Below are 17,198 nucleotides of genomic sequence, written 5' to 3' on the forward strand. Positions count from 1 at the left end.
AAAGGTGTGGCAGGGAGTGTCCTCTTGACCGCAGTAAACACAATTTGGGAGCTCTCTTCTTCTAAATCTGCGTAAGTATACACCAAATCCTCCTTGACCGAAAAGTAATTGTGACAGTTAGTACCCCACGTCGCCGTGTTTCCTCCCTAGTCACGGTTCTATCTCAGGAATAAGCTTCTTTGTCCACGCCCCAGTTGTAGCAGCGTTCCACATCTCTTGACATTCTTGTAGCAGGAGATTAACGGCATCTTCCCTGTCTATGCCCTCATCGATCCGTTTCATTTGGGTAGCCCGTAACTGCATCGGCGGTACCCCGGCCAGGACTTCCGCCGCATTCGCCGACATCTTTTAAATAAATTTAGTTTTTATTAAATAACACCTGTGTTCATATTAATTTGCATTCTTCTGTAGAATAAATTGTCAGATCTCATGACTGTCTAAAGTTATTGTGCTATGTAATACTGTGAATTGAATTTACCTTACAGAACTATCATTAAAATTTAAACATACCTTTAAAGCCGGGACTCTCTTAAACATAGTAGATTTATCCTAATCAGGATCTTTTTCGTCATCCACATCATTTTCATAGTCATCAAATTCATTTTTCAAAGTAACTGGAGTACAGTGGCCATTCATTATTTGTGTTTTCTGGACTTTTTTCTTGCAAATAAACAAGAGAAAAAAAATTGACAGTTTTATATTATATATATTAATACTTAAAAAAGTTGTTTTCATCACATTCATTGCTAGTGTCTGATTTTTATCAACATCTTCTTTGTAATGGAGAGAATTACACATACTAATTACATTGAAACAGATATGTGCCCATAATTCAGGCATAGCCAACATACGGCCCGCGAAACATTTTTCAATATTATCTTTTTTATAAGCAATTAAACAATGGGAAATACGGAAATTTAAAAACTTACCAAGAAATATTTAGTAATATTCAGCTGTACTTATATTTGTGAACAAACTTTTTCTTTAATGAATATAAATAAAAGTAAAACAGATTTCATAATAAAATTAATTAAAATTTTAAGTGAATCGTTTCTGTATTTCACACTTTTTAATTTTAATATTTCGTTGGGCCCGTGAAAAAAGTTTTCTTTCCAATTCGGCCAATTTCTTGCAATTCAGCAAAAATTGTTGGCCACGCCTGCCTTAATCAAATAAACATTTACAAGAAAAACTCCAGGTTTAGGTAGAAGTCCCTTTTCTAAAATCAATAGTAGACATCAAAATCTAGGCTTGAAGAAAAATTAAAAAACTTCACTCTTTACATGTAGAAATAGTCCAGTGATGAATTTTCCTTTATAAAAAAATTCTGGAAACCATTATTTCTGAATGATTTTATTTCAAATGCTATTAAATTTTACTTCTTCTGAACAAAATTAAATAGATTTGTTTTCATTTATATGTATATTCTTATAATAAAAAGCTTAATATTTATTTTACACATATATTTGCACTGCACATTATATAGTTGAAGTAGTCACACAAAAATATTTCTTATAGATGAAATACAGTTAATGATAAATATATAATAAGACAAGCAATCTTCAATAATTAATTTATTAAATACAAGATAACATAAATTACAAATCTGCTAATTAATCTTTAATGAAACAACAACTTATCAAATTTTTATCAGTTATAATACAAATAATTTAAATTATTTATTCGGTAAAAAAAACTCTCAGTTTTAGAATATTAGTAATGAAATAAAAAATAACTTCAATTCTCTCCTTACTCTGATGAAAATAAAAATGTAACGTTTCTTTCATTACATTGAAAATGTAACGTTTCTTTCATTACATTGACTTCAATATTTACCTCTAAGATGCTGAAAGTACGTATAGTAATAAAACACGCTCAATTGAATCATCAAACATAATCTTCACAAAGCACCAAGTATCATTTTGTAGTTTTTTTCAAAATTTACTACTATTTCAGCTAAAGTTACCGTCATTTGATTAACCACCTTTAATACAGTGTATAAAACAGCAGTACTTCTTTACTATTGTTAATGCTTGGTGAGTAGATCATGTAAAACTCATTACATAAAGCTGTTAGAAAATGCCATTATCCTAGCTACATCAACATTAATCAGATGAGCATGCTTTTTTTTTAATTAAGTTTTTCAGATTAATAATTTTTTGGGTCTAATGTATCCCAAACAAGACTAGCCTCATAATCCAACTTTGTTACAATATTTCTTACGTAGGTGACAAAATTAATTACACTTCGATCTCGATCCAAAGCAACTACCGGCAGTAATGTTCTGAGTATAATAAAATCATACTCTTGGAAGTCTGTAAGGCGACATCTTTAATAATTTTTTCCATTAATTTATACCCAATTAATCATATAATATTGTACTTTGGAATAATCTGTTTTGAATTAATATTATTATCCAGTAATTCTTGCCCAATAAAATATTGTTTTTTTTTAAGTTTAATTGCATGACCTCCAACGCATTCAAATATGTTTGGACCCACAGTTTACGTCAACATGTGAATATTAATCTAATTACGTTATTAAACAGTGTAATTTTCAATATCTTTACATTTAGCACCATACAGTTTGTACATAAAAAATAATTGCTTGCTTGCACGAGGCAATAATGCTTTATTGCATATCAGACACTGTGGTGGGGGAGTTGATGAGGTGATAAGGGGTTTAGTCGGTAGGGCGCAGGAACACATACGCCCTTTTAATAACATGTAGCTGAACCTGCCGCGAGTCCAATACTGCCCCTTCTGGGGCGTAAGTAATGATATTCCCCCCTCATCAATAACAAAAAAAAAGAAAAAATTTAAACATGGTTCGTTCATCTTCATGAACGAATTAGAAAACAATACTTTACACGACATATTTAATCAACACCAAATATTATTAAACAAGAGATATATCGACGATATATTAATTATATATAATCAAAGATTTAATAAAGAAGATGATAAATTAATCGAAGAAATGAACTCTTTAAATAATAACATTAAATTTACGTTAAGTCGAGAAAAGTATTAATAATACTATTAATTTTTTGGATATGAAAATTAATAAAAATTGTAATAATAGTTTTGATATCTACATATATAGGAAACCTCACAAACAAGACAATATAATTCATAATTCATTTCATCCTTGGAATTATAAAATGGCAGCATTTAACGCAATAATCTATAGAGTGATAAAATACTTAAGACTACTTAAGACATAATAATACATAATTAATCAATAAATTAAATAATATTAAATATATTTCTGTAAATAATGGATACAAGCAAACCTAATAAATGCATTATGTACTAGAATAAAAGATAAAATATATATAAATGATACAATAAAGCTAACAAATAATTATAACGGAAATGTACACCTTAAAATTGAGTACAATATAAATTACAGGAAATTCAATAAAATCTTTAAATAATTCGAATTAAAAACAGCATATACAACGAACAACAAAATAATAAACTACATTAATAACAAAGATCCTTCTAAAACATTAAAATATAATAATAAATTCAATTTATATAAACATGAAGTATATATTTTAAAATTCGCTAAGTGCAATTTAGAATACATCGATATGACTAATCGATCTTTTCGATTAGAATTAAAGAACACACCAACTGTATAAATAAAGGAAACAAAACCCCATCGGGTTGGTCTAGCGGTGAACGCGTCTTCCCAAATCAGCTGATTTGGAAGTCGAGAGTTCCAGCGTTCAAGTCCTAGTAAAGTCAGTTATTTTAACACGGATTTGAATACTAGATCGTGGATACCGGTGTTCTTTGGTAGTTGGGCTTCAATTAACCACACATCTCAGGAATGATCGAACTGAGACTGTACAAGACAAGACTGTACTTCATTTACACTCATACATTTCATCCTCTGAAGTATTATCTGAAAGGTAATTAACGGAGGCTAAACAGGAAAAAGAAAGAAATAAAGGAAACAAAGAACGATCTAATTGTTCCAGATATATCATGGAACACGATTATGATTATGATCCAAATAATTTTATTAATATCCTTGAATACTCAAATGACTTTTATAAAACGAATATCTTAAGAAAGATTCCACATCTACTTAAATAACAATCAACTGATAAATGAACACGTTGGCCAAACTGCTTTTATATCATGGACATAACAATTGAGACGCTTTTATTAACTAGACGCACTAATGTACGACTTATTTTATAACTCGACGATCGATTGTTATATTTATGGAAATTTTATTTTATTTTTATTTTAATCTACATCAAATTAATATGTGACGTAAATACTTATATACAAGTTTATCAGATGTTCCTGAAGATGGAAAAATAACTTCCGAAAGCGCTACAACATAATAATTGCTTGGTAAGCGGAATTTATATATTATATATATCAACGGACCATGCTAAATAAAATTATTTTAAACATGGTTACCAAATGATACTTTATGATAATATCTTATATATTTTAAATATTTTTATTAAAATATGTGTAATGAAGTAGTAATACCGCTGGGAACGTAGTTGTCCGTAATCGTCTGACGTTGATCAGAACCCGTGAACTTCGGAGTTCATCGATATTCTGGAATACAAGTTCATTACCTAACAGGTCGATAAAAAACATTAAAATAATAATAATTTAATTACTTTTTAATGCATTTATTATTCATGACGGATAACATTTTTTTTTTTTCATCTGCGGAAGTCTAATTAATTTTTCTTGTACGAGTATTTTTTCGCACGGGTATATTTTTTTAACTCATGAATATCGGTTCAACGTTGCAAGTCCTGTTTCTTATGTCTTTTTTTTTTGGTTGTTATTATGTAGTTTATCTAATTCAACGTAATCTTAATAATTTTCTTACAAACACCAACCGGGACCTGAGTTTTATTTTATTATTATTAACGTTGCCTAGGGTAATAATTTTAATTTAACTGAACACGTTTTTTTGCGTATTATTTATTAAATAATTATATACCGACTTGATTAGTCTTCTAAATTTCAAACTCAGCGTTTAAATATTTGAATAAAACTTTGTTTGTTCCGCTGTGTTTTTTTTTGTGTTTTATTATTATTATTATTATTTCGTTATTTTTACTTTTAGTAAAAGCCGTCGAATTAAAACATTTATTTTTACATTGTAATTTTCTTGCTTGTCTTGTATAATTTCGCGGATTGAAGATTTGCTTCCATTAAATTATTAATATGCTTCTTTTTTAATTTCTTTGTTTCCTTTTCATTATTTAATAATCCTTTCATTTTTTTCTATTATATTTTATAATTTTCTTTTATATAGACCACAGGTTGCATAATTTTATAGTAGGCAAATTACTTATTTATTTTTACTTTTTTTTGTCAGAGATGACTGAAATGTAATACACGATCACTTTACCTCATGAAAATAGTCATATAAAACAAATATGGTATAAAAGTACATTTTATTTACTCCCAAAATTTACATTTATTTTTCCACTTTGGCAACATTTGTTGCTACACATTTTTTCCAATAGTGAACCAGTTTTTCATTCTGTCAATGAAGAATTTTGGCGGTCTTACTTTGATCTATGACCGCCATGAATCAAATGAATAACGTGGTGAAATGAATAATTTAGTTTTTAAACTTATTGTATACATTTATTTATTTTTTAATCGGAATTTCAAGACAGATAACAAATTTTTCAGACGGTTTTGATTTTCCAGTTCAGAGAATGACTTCTATTATCCGCAAAATCGTCGTTTACCGAACGGTGCTTCCACGATTGAAACGTATCATTTGATATAAATTGTTATGAATGTTCTGATGTTAAATCAATGAAATAAATGAAAAACCATCAAGTATATTTTTCTACCCCTAGACTTTAGTAATAAGGTGACTAAGTACATCTCATATAGCTCTTTCCTGTTTCCAATTTTACATATAATTAATAGAAATGTATTCAATATTTCTACTTGTTGAAGTAATACGTAGAATTTCAACATGAATACATACGTGCATTCCAACGAACCGAGAAGACCAGTGTATTACTAAGATATATCGCTTTGCTTGTTTAACAAATTGTGTTGAACAATAAAAATTTATTTGTGGTTACTTTTTTGTATTCTTTTTTTTATTGAAAAATGTATCGGATGTAGAATTATTTCTGTTTGGTGCCTAAAAATCTGGATCTGTAAAAATCCGCACTATTGTTTTTGTTAAATAAAAATTCTTTCATGTTACAATCAATTCGTTTAGCGGATCGGTTATAAGCCGGTTGAATTTTATCTATTCTGTCCTTATTCTTTATTTTAGAAGCAATTTTGCTTCGATAATAAACAAAAAAAAAACTGATTTCTTCTTCTCTATGTTGAAGTTCATGACGATGAAAAAGGTTAGTCATCGACTGTGTCAAGTTCAAATCTAAGAAGGCTAAGACTATCTTAAGAAACCGGTTAATCTACTGTATTAACTTCTTTATTTCTTCTTCCTCTTTTCATTGCTAGCCGGTCGGTCGAGCTAGCAGCTTCCATTCTATCGTATGTTATATATAATTTTTCTACCTTTCACTATTTGAGTCTTAAACTTACTTATTTATTTAACTTTTTAAATTCTTCCCTTATTTTTATTTTTAAAACGTTTTTCTTGTCTGCTCTTTTTTTTACTTGTAAATCTTTTGAATTGGTATTTTTTATGATTGTTATATAAATTAAAAAAAATAATTCTCCTACTGCTGTTAAATATTGTTCATTTAAACGATATTATTGTTGTAATATTTAAGTATATTTTATTATAGACTAAATTTACCTAGTGATTAAAATTAATCGACGAGATAAATAAATGTCTCATTTTATTTCATATTATTAACTAATAAATTAATCATTACAACAAAATTGAATTATAATATAATCATAAATAATAAATTTTATATCGTCTAATTATAATCAATAAAAAAAATAATCTTACTATATTAGGGATATCATTAGCATTCTTTCCATGGATACCGGATTGTCAAGTCCGTTATCCATCAAATGATGATTGTCAAGGATATATATCTGTTATACCCTCGTCTTTTTTTCTTTAAAAGAACGTTTCCACTTTTTTTTTAAATAAAGGGGTCGAGTAAATCTTCCGCCTTTAAATGTCAGTAGATACGAAGGTCATTCAATTAAAAGCGCAAATAATTTTGAAGGTAAAAAATTTGATAAGAACTTAAATCGGTAACATGTGATGACTTTTAATTGCGTAAAATTACTTTTTTTATAATATCAAAATTTCTTTTTACGATGACGAGTCCTTTTGAAGTTTGCGAATTAGAACAGCGTGCATTGGTCCGTTTTTTGCTTTCCGAATGTGGAAAACCGATTAACATTTACCCTCGTTTGACCGAAAAATATGGTCAAAGTTCAGATTATAGTTGAAAGATTACAAGTAAATGTCACAATATTTCATAACATTATCACTGACCAGTCCAAGAACTGTAAAACAGAGCACAAAACGTGATCCAAGAGAGATGACAGATCATTGTAAGGAGATAAAACTTCGCACGTAATCAGAGCTGAAACAACATTATCAACAGGAAGATGATAAATTTTTGCTCAGATTCTAATCTGTGATGATACATGAACTCACCATTATGAATGGGAATTAAAACGACAGAACGTGGAGTGGAAGAACACGATTTTACCTATCAAGAAATATCATGGACCCGATCATCATTCCAACCCCCCGTAGGGGAAGACACAAACCTTGTGTGACGATTCCTAGCCTAGATACTAGCCCTGATGAGGAACCCGACCATCAGCAGGAAAAGGCATGATGACATACTTTTCGGATGCAAAAGACCAGGTTTTTCTGTATTTTCTAAAAGATCAGGAAACAATAAACAGCGAATACTACTGTGACAAGCTTATCGACAATGTGATGCCTACAGTGATAAAAAAACGCCCCGGATTTCATCGTAAAGGAATCATTCTGCTTTATGATAATGCTTGGCCTCATACGGCTCACGTAATTTGAGAAACTATCGAAAAATTGCACAGCGAAGTACTGCCTCGCTCTTCAACCAGTCCTGACTTGGCTCCATCGGATTTCCAATTGTTTGGTCCACTCAAGGAGGCGATAAGTGGTAAAAATTTTAATAGCATGACGATGATAAAGAAAATGTGCTAAATTAGTTCCGATATCAAGATAAAGATTTCTTTGCAGTGGGAATAAATAAGCTAATTCAGAAATGGGTTTTACATATTAATATTGCTGGAAATTAGGTTGAAAAGTGAAAAAAATCCCTCGTGATTAAATAAACTGTTTTAGTTTCAGAACAATCTGGGTAATTATACTAGTCAACCAAAAAAACTTTTTCGTGTATCAGAAACCGTACATGGTGATTTTAACTAATTTTGGGGTGCTGAATTCAAAACTGTTATCAGAATTTGTGTAATACTGAAGTTTTTTTTTATATACATACGATTTGTTTACCAATAAATTATTAATTTATTGTGAAATCAATATTTTAAAAAAATATTATTTAAGTGTATTAATTTAAAATTTGGTTAGATCAACTAAATTTTTATTTATCCAAACACAGATAAACTGAAATACATTAATATAGTTTTAAAATAAAAGTTTATAAAAGCCTAAATAATTTAAAATGTCTTTAAAATAACACTTTTTAAAAGTTTAAATCATTGGAATTGTCTTACTTTTAATTTTTAAAATATGTTGGCAAAATTTTCGCTTGTACTATGTTTGAACAGTTTCTCTGAACAAAAACCAACAATCCAAAAACTATCATTCCAGGATCCAATCTTCCTTGGTACCGATACTCCATAGTTAGAATCTGCTGAACTGAGAATATATCTGCATATTTTATGAAAATTCTATTTTTGAATGAAAATCCAAATATATTTGTCATCCAAAAATAGCACTCGGTGAAGTGGCCCTTATGTTCACGCCAAACCATCGGTACGGCTTGGCTCGTAATTTCCCCTTCAACCATTCAGATAGAATTACTGAGCACTATATTCAAATAACATGAGGCGACTAAATTTTACCTTGATTCCCAAGTGTACGATCAAAATAAAATTTATAAGCTGTTTTTATCAATTCAGAAATAATCTTTCTTTGAGATTTAGGCGTAAGTTTACCACAGACATAATACAAATTGTCGGGATAATTTGAACATCCACGAACTTAGCACTATATTCAAATAACATGAGGCGACTAAATTTTACCTTGATTCCCAAGTGTACGATCAAAATAAAATTTATAAGCTGTTTTTATCAATTCAGAAATAATCTTTCTTTGAGATTTAGGCGTAAGTTTACCACAGACATAATACAAATTGTCGGGATGATTTGAACATCCACGAACTTTTGCAGAAGCCATGCTGTAACAAATAAAGACGAGAAAAACAAATAAATACTTTTTTATTATAGAGAATTGATTAAAATATAGCAAAACAGTATAACTTTGTGAAACACAACACACAGTATAGACAAGTGAAGCTAGACTGAATAAGATTTTAAGTTCTGTAATAGGCAGCAATGTATGATGACACCATACAGACATGTTTGTAAAGTATTTACTTCTCATGACACAGTGTATATATTAATTATTTTTTTCTTTATTAAGCATGTATGCATATTGTTTAAAAGTAAAAATACAGAAACTATTCTAATTGTAACCAGTAGTTGATTAAAATGAGTTTATTATAAAAACATTATACAAATTCACGATTTACGTAAAAGCTTTACGTGGTAATAAAATTTAAATAGCATATTTGAAATCAGCATCCAAATTATAGTTAGAAAAGTTGTGTAATATGTTAGTTACAAATTTTTTTGTTGATGAGTGTTATCGATTAACCCTCAACTAATAAATGTTTGATTTTTATGAAGACAGCACCCATTATTTTGCTTCATACTTATATTTATTGAATTATATGTAAGTCCATCAATTGTAAGTCTAATTAATCGGATGATGAGTGGTTAGTTTTAAATATAACTGTACGTTACATTAACTATTCCTCACATATTTTACGTAAATTAACTATTAATTAACACATTTTAATCAACAGATTTCTTTCCTATTGTCAACAAGGTCGATCACTTATAAATTTTTATATCTTTCTAAACTTTGTTGGTATTTTACAGAAGTAAACATTCTTATTGCCCTCGAAAGTTGTTTGATATGTGTTATTTAGTTTTGTTTATTTTACTTTTTTAAGGAATTGACGATTAAAATAGCGTGAATAAATTTTATTGTAGGGTTTTTTTTTCAACAGCTTAACCGGGAATAAACAAAGAACTTATAATATTCTGGTGTTTTTTAATCGATTAAAAGTTTTTTGAAATTCTTTTCTACATGTTTTTATATATACATATATATATATATTTATCTTTCTGTAACGGAAGGAAGGTTAAACACTAAAGAAGTCAAATTCCACCTTTTTACGTATATAAATAATTTAACAAACTAAACAAACTAAATTTTATTCACCTTTTTAACTGATGAAAAACTTTACAATGGGAAAAATCGTCTTTAATAAAAAATATTTAAATTTTATTATATTTAGATACATTATTTCAAGTAAAGGTTAAGGTAAAAGCTATAAGGTGATTAGGGGTAAGGATTAGTGTAAGGTTTCGCAACCTTTTCTTTAATTAATTATTTGAATTTACTGTTTTTTTTGTTTTTTTTTATTATTGTTAAAGGAGAATCTAATAGTAAAACCGTTAAAAGTAAACCTTGATTTCTTTCTTATTTAAAAAATTACTAAAACTTATCTTAAGACAGAGCACTTTGATTTTATTCGATTTTTCGAAGAAAAGCACTGTGTTATGAGGTATGTAAAGCTTTTACTTTCGGTTAAAAGGTGGGAGGGAGTGAAAATTAATTTTCTTTTGAGGTATGAGGAATACGAAAATATCATTCACTTAAATTGTGGTTTCCTTGCATATTTATAGGCCTACGTATAAAATTTGTGGCTTGAAAATCTCTAAAACTATTTGATCAATTTCATTGAAATTTAGAAATGCTGTAGTAGTTCATCTGAAGATGTGCATATGAAAATTTTATGAAGGTTTGAATCGTTCTTGAGCTACGCACAATTTAAGATTGAAAAAATGTAAAAAAAGTTAGATCGTTATGATGCTGCAATTTTGAACGTTGACGTTTCTTTATCTGGAATATTTATTGTTAGCAATATTATTCGGCGTATTCAAGTAGCATCATCTTCTTTGAGGGTCATCATAACTGGTTTCCTTTTTCAAAAGGAAACAAAATAAACTAACAAAAAGTCAGTCTTTTTGCGCAGGAATTTTTTTTATAATATTTTTTTCATACTAAATAATATTTCTATTCCATAGTTCCTCTTTTTTTTGACAACTTACTCGTTATTTTAAATCACTATCTTTTAGTGTCCGTCGGCAATGATTTCCATTCCTCTCCAACGTTCGTTTGGTTTCCAAAGATTGAATTTCTTTTAAATCAGATTTGTTGTGTGTATTTGCATTAGCATTTTTAATTCATTTTTTTTTATTCGCTGTAATTCTAAGAAGTTATTATTACATCACAATAAAGAAAAAAAAATTAGGTTCATAAAGATAAATTAGAACTTGTTTCATATAAAAATTTGTTTAAAATAAAAAAATATCTTGTTTTGAATGAATTCTAAAAAAAAAAAGTGCTTATAGACTGGTTCAATACGAATAACTTTCCTTTTCTTTTTAAACTATTTGTAATGAAGTTGTGTATATTTTTTTATAAAAATAAGGAAACACAAAAAAAAACTTTTGGTTCGGCACGCGGCATGAATAAAGTGATACAACCGTGACTATTATATTAGTCTTCTTAACATCGGCTAAGAAAAGACGGCACGGGTTATTCTGCCGTCTTTCTAGTCGACGTTATCTAGCCGCCAGTAAGTGTTGTTAGTAAAATAATGAAAGACTTTATAACTACTGACTACTACTTCTCTATTTGCCGCTTGTTCATTTATTTTTACACCGCCTACACTCTACCTCATTTTCATCCTTAGTCGTCTATTATTACTCGATACACTTGCAGAATATAACCGATCCGTGTCGTATACATTTATTTCTTATTATATTAAATGACTGCTACCTCTCTGCGGATATAGTACATTTACGTGCGCCGATAAGCTACTAATAAATAATATTTTTCTTTTTCTTTAATTTTATGAAAAAATTCGGAATGAAAAAAAATTTGTCCCTTCTGAACTTTTGGTATAATAGGTTACAAATTCTTGATATCTAATGATAACTTATTCACCAATAACACAATTGATGCGTTAAATGATTTTTATTGAAATTAGAAAGAAATATAAGTGATCGGGATGCAAAAAAAATCGTACAGTTTAGATTATATTAAGACCCCCTTTTCATAAGCAAGAAGATTCTTGGTTCGAATCTTGGTCAAGCTTGGTGTTTCTTCGCTCATATAAAAATGCATTTCTCTTTATTTCTATCAATATTGTAATTGTGTAAAGCTTTTAGTTTATGAATAAATGTAGTTTATTTTCGTATTATGTAATATATCTTGCCTTTTCATCAAAATTTACCTTTTCACAAAGATGACCAAAAAGTAATCTTATTTTACTATATGAAATTTATAATTTATCTTAAAAATAAATATTACGGAAAAATTACTTTTTTCATCGCATGGTTTAAAAATACGTATTTAAAAAAATAATAATAATAAAAAGCATAAGTTACAGAGGAATATCAATTTAACAGTTCCTTACAAGATTTTAAATAAAGCACTACAAAACAGATTAATCAACAAAGTTAAGAATTATTTAGGAGAATATCAGGGTGTTTTTGTACAGGAAGATCCAGCACTGAACAAATTCTAAATTTAAAAATTATCATAAATTATATTAATAAAAATAGTAAAAAATATGTTGCAATTTTTGTAGATTTTAAAAAAGCTTACGATTTCATACAAAAATCCTCTGTCGGAGTAACTACGAATTTTGTCAGAACATATTTTCGGTTTAGTTTCCTGTTAAAATTGAAAGGATTTGCACTGCTGTAATTATTTTTTTAAATAATATTGCGGTATTGTTCCAATAAATACATTATACTAGTATATTTGTGTTTTTTCTTCTTTCTTTTCAAATAGTTACTGAAATGTAACTGCATCAATTTCTTAACACTGCTACTTCCCAACAACTTATTTTGATACTTTTAGCTAAAATTTTAATGGATTTGAAGCCGTTTTCATATAAAAGAAAAGATTCAAATTGGCCCAAAATAGACCCAAAACAATTAAAACTTCGAAACTGATTTTTGGACACTAATCCCTTTCCTTCATAAGAGATCACATTTTGAATTACTGCGGAACTAAAGTAATCTAGCGAAACTAGCTCGCATCTGGCGGTGCTAACAAAAATCTAATTTTGACTTTCTAACATGTCACTCTTCAAGTTACAACATAAAAACCTTAAAAAATTCGTAGCCAAAACCCAGTTTTTTCTTCTAACTCTGGTTCTTGTGAACCGATTCACTTGAAAAATCAATAGGGCTCTATTCATCCTCATTCTATCACCCTCATTCAACCTTTGAAATTACCTCACGGTGATTCCGGAGGCTAGAAAGAAATAAAAACAAGGACTCTATTCCCAATAGGTTTAAATCACCCCACCAAGTTTCGATAAAATCGGTTAAGATTTGCGCCCGGTAGAAAGGATGAAAAAATACATTTTTATATATATATATATTTCTTGTGTGCGTGTGAATGAAAGTGAACTCCTCCTAAACGGCTGACCTGATTTTGATGAAATTTTGTGTGTGTGTTCAAGGGGATTCGAGAATGATTTAGATTCACAATTTGGTCTACTGGAAAATGTTTTTTTTAATTATTTTTTTATTTATAAGTAGTTGTTGATTTTGGAATGTTTTACATTGGATCCGGTAGACTGCACTACCATCGCAGTATCGAATATTCAATAATATTCTATTTTAATTTTAGTTTGTCCCAACAGTTGGTCCTGCGATCAAATTGAGAAAAATATTTTGTAATTTTGTGTTATTATTGTGTTACAAAAAATCGCGAGAAACAGTTTTTTAATAAATAAGAGGCTAATAAATCAGATGGAAATGTAAACAAAGGAAAACCAATCAGATCAATGCAAGATGGCCGCTGTCAATCACAAAATTTTTTTGTGATTGACAGCGGCCATCGCAAAAAAAAAAACAATTTTTGACCAAAAAATGACCAATCAATGTTGGTGCCAACAAATGTTACCATTGGCAACAATTGTTGCCAATGTAAACAAAATCACAACTGATTAAGTAACAAGTAGGCAGCACTGCGATCGCGTTTACAATTGTGCGCGTATTGAGAAATATTATATTATTATTTATTGAAATAACGTTTTAAAGTTTAATTAAAAAATGTACATTGTGCAAATTTGTAAGGTGCAGTATTGAAGTGAGTATTTTACATGATTTTTCATGAATTTTTATGATGTATACACGTGCATTCAATAACAATCAACTTAACCTACAAAGTTAAATTGTCAGTTCTCATTTGATTCTATGCAACTTATGAAGTATTGAACGGCTCTTTGAAAATAAAAATTTAAGTTTGTAAAATAAATTATAACATTTATAAAATTAAAATATAAGTTACTTATAATATAGTTTAAAGTATATTTAAAAAATCCAATTTATAATGTTTTAGCTGATTAATTTTATAAAAAGTTTTCTAAAATTATTTTTAATTTACAATTATCTAAAATTTGGTAAAATAGATGTTAAAATAAAGTTTGAGAAAATGATAAAAATTTCTACTAAAATTTTAACTACGTTGCTTTTTTACAGTGCTTTCATTTTTTTATTAATTGATTAATTAAGCTGTTACATGGTTATGAAACATCAAAATTATTAAATAAAAAAAAAAATTGTAGGAGGTACATTTTTAGAATGATGTTAAGTGAAAATTAGTATTAATGATGATGAAAATTTATTAATTACACTAATTATTAATTTTACGACGTTTCAATTTTTTAATTCAATTTTCATCGGACATCTCAATATTTAGTGAAAATAAATATTAACCATACTACACTAATTAATCTATAAACCCATTACAATAATAAAACAATCACAAAATGATGATATCATACTAATAGTCATTTTAATTAAATTTAGAACACATTCCTGCTAACTTTAACTTAATTAAGTTACTTATATTTATGTGTGTGCATTTATTACAGAATAATCCCGCGTCAGGACAATGTCTGTCGGGTCCGTTAGTATGTGTATAAATATTGCAGAATCGTGTTCAGGGGACTCCAAAATGTAAAGAAAAGTTGTTCCTCCTCTTCCCTCCTGACAAACCCTTACAAAATCTGTCTGGGTGCAGTAGCGACTTCTAGAGTTTTTTTGGAAAATCGTTTAAAAAAAAAAATATATATATATATATCGTGTTGCTCCCTTGACCGAGTATGTTGAAAATCAGGCGGAGCTGTTATATATATTTAATCAAATATTTTTACAAAATTTCAACTATTTTGGTCAAATTTTTCCCCCAAATCTTTTTACTGAACATTTTGATTATTTTTCGCAATTATACTCTAAATATTTCTTTATTACATAATTGATATTTAAAAGAGATGAAGCCTAGAAATAATGTTGAATAGCCCTGCACCCCTAAATCCGATCGACTGAAATCTTTGAAATTTTAAGTAACTTAATAAGTACTTTCATTCTACTAAAGATAAAATTAAAACTGGAGAAAACTACACAATCCTTCCATTTAATTTCATCAGAATTTAATATAATTAATATCCCATTTCATAAATCTTTTTGAGTCATTTTCGAAACAATTTTGTTGAGCTAGATATATTAATTAAAATATTCGTACGTTTTAAATGTATCTTTTGGAAATTTTTGTATCTTTTTGTGTTCTTTTTTTTGGACAGAAGATCATGAAACGTCAAAATTGGAAGAACCTCGACATCCAAAATTTTTGAGAAACTGGGGAAGCAGTGACTTAAAATTTGATGCAATCTATTTGTTGGAGAGGTTCTAAAAATCATAATTGTATGTTTATGTATCTTATAGATGGTCCAAAAAAATTCTATTTAATAATAACTTAGCTAATTTTGGTATGAAACCGAATTAAAGGCGATTAATTAAGCTTTTATATTATTCATTTTTATATTTATATTTTTTTTTTATTTTTGGGTGAATCACAAAATTAATCCGTGAAAACAAAATTGTACTCTCTAAAATCTTTTTTTCTGTCAACGTTTCATTCCACTCTACCACAAAAGATTTTCGTTGACTGTTATTTATAGGATAAGTATAAAATATTTGTTTACCCCTTTCGTTCCATCCTATTGATAAGGAATAAGATATTTTTCTTGGCATGTTTTCCGCCTAGGTGGCGGGCTGTGCTGATGTGTAAAGCGGCCACCATTTCGTTCGGTTTTCCGCGCCATCCGGCTGGACATTGAAGGCGCATATATCTTCATTTATGCTACTTAGCCAACGCTTTTTAGGTTGTCAGCGTGATCATCGTCCTTCTGGACTCAAATAGAATGCAGTTTTTGTCACAGATTGGTTGCGCAAAACATGGCCAAACCATCGCAATCGTGCTTCTCTCACTTTTTCAAGTATTGGTTTGACACCAGTGGTCTTTCTCACATCCATGTTTGTGATGTGGTTAAATCGTGTTAGGCCGAGCGACCAACGCAGCATGCGCATTTCCATGGTGGTCAAGATTTGTTCATGTTTTTTTTTTTTTTTGTGGTAGATCAGACTCAGTTCGATACCGGTCTTATAATTTGCTTGTAAACATTTGATTTAAAGTGCATTGGAATTCTTTGGTCCCTAAGAACTCTGATGATCTGCCACTTCATACACGTTACATTTACTCTCATTTATCAGGAATATCATAATTTAAATAAAAAATTCCACCTTTCCTTAGACAAGCATAGAACTAGAAAATAAAACAATAATAATTTTTTTCCGGCCTTCAAATTTTTATAATTTTCTTTATAGAAATTTTTCATAAAGATTTATTTCAAGAGTATATATCGTGTATCTTTTATATTTTGATCTTTATTTAATGTATGTTATTTCTAATTTCTTTTTTAAAGGAGATTTTATTAAACAAATGTTTAAATGATAAATATGATCTTGTTTATAATGAAGGATAAAATGTTAACAGGTGTAAGA

At 28.7% G+C, this 17,198-nt stretch overlaps 1 protein-coding gene across 4 annotated transcripts in view; it reads left to right on the top strand.

The window, feature by feature from the left end:
* Positions 1-17,198, top strand: part of mwh (multiple wing hairs) — a 428,096-nt gene that overhangs the window by 288,894 nt on the left and 122,004 nt on the right. The window lies entirely within an intron of this gene.

Source organism: Lycorma delicatula, chromosome 9 (assembly GCF_047948215.1).
Source record: "Lycorma delicatula isolate Av1 chromosome 9, ASM4794821v1, whole genome shotgun sequence".
NCBI lineage: Eukaryota > Metazoa > Arthropoda > Insecta > Hemiptera > Fulgoridae > Lycorma > Lycorma delicatula.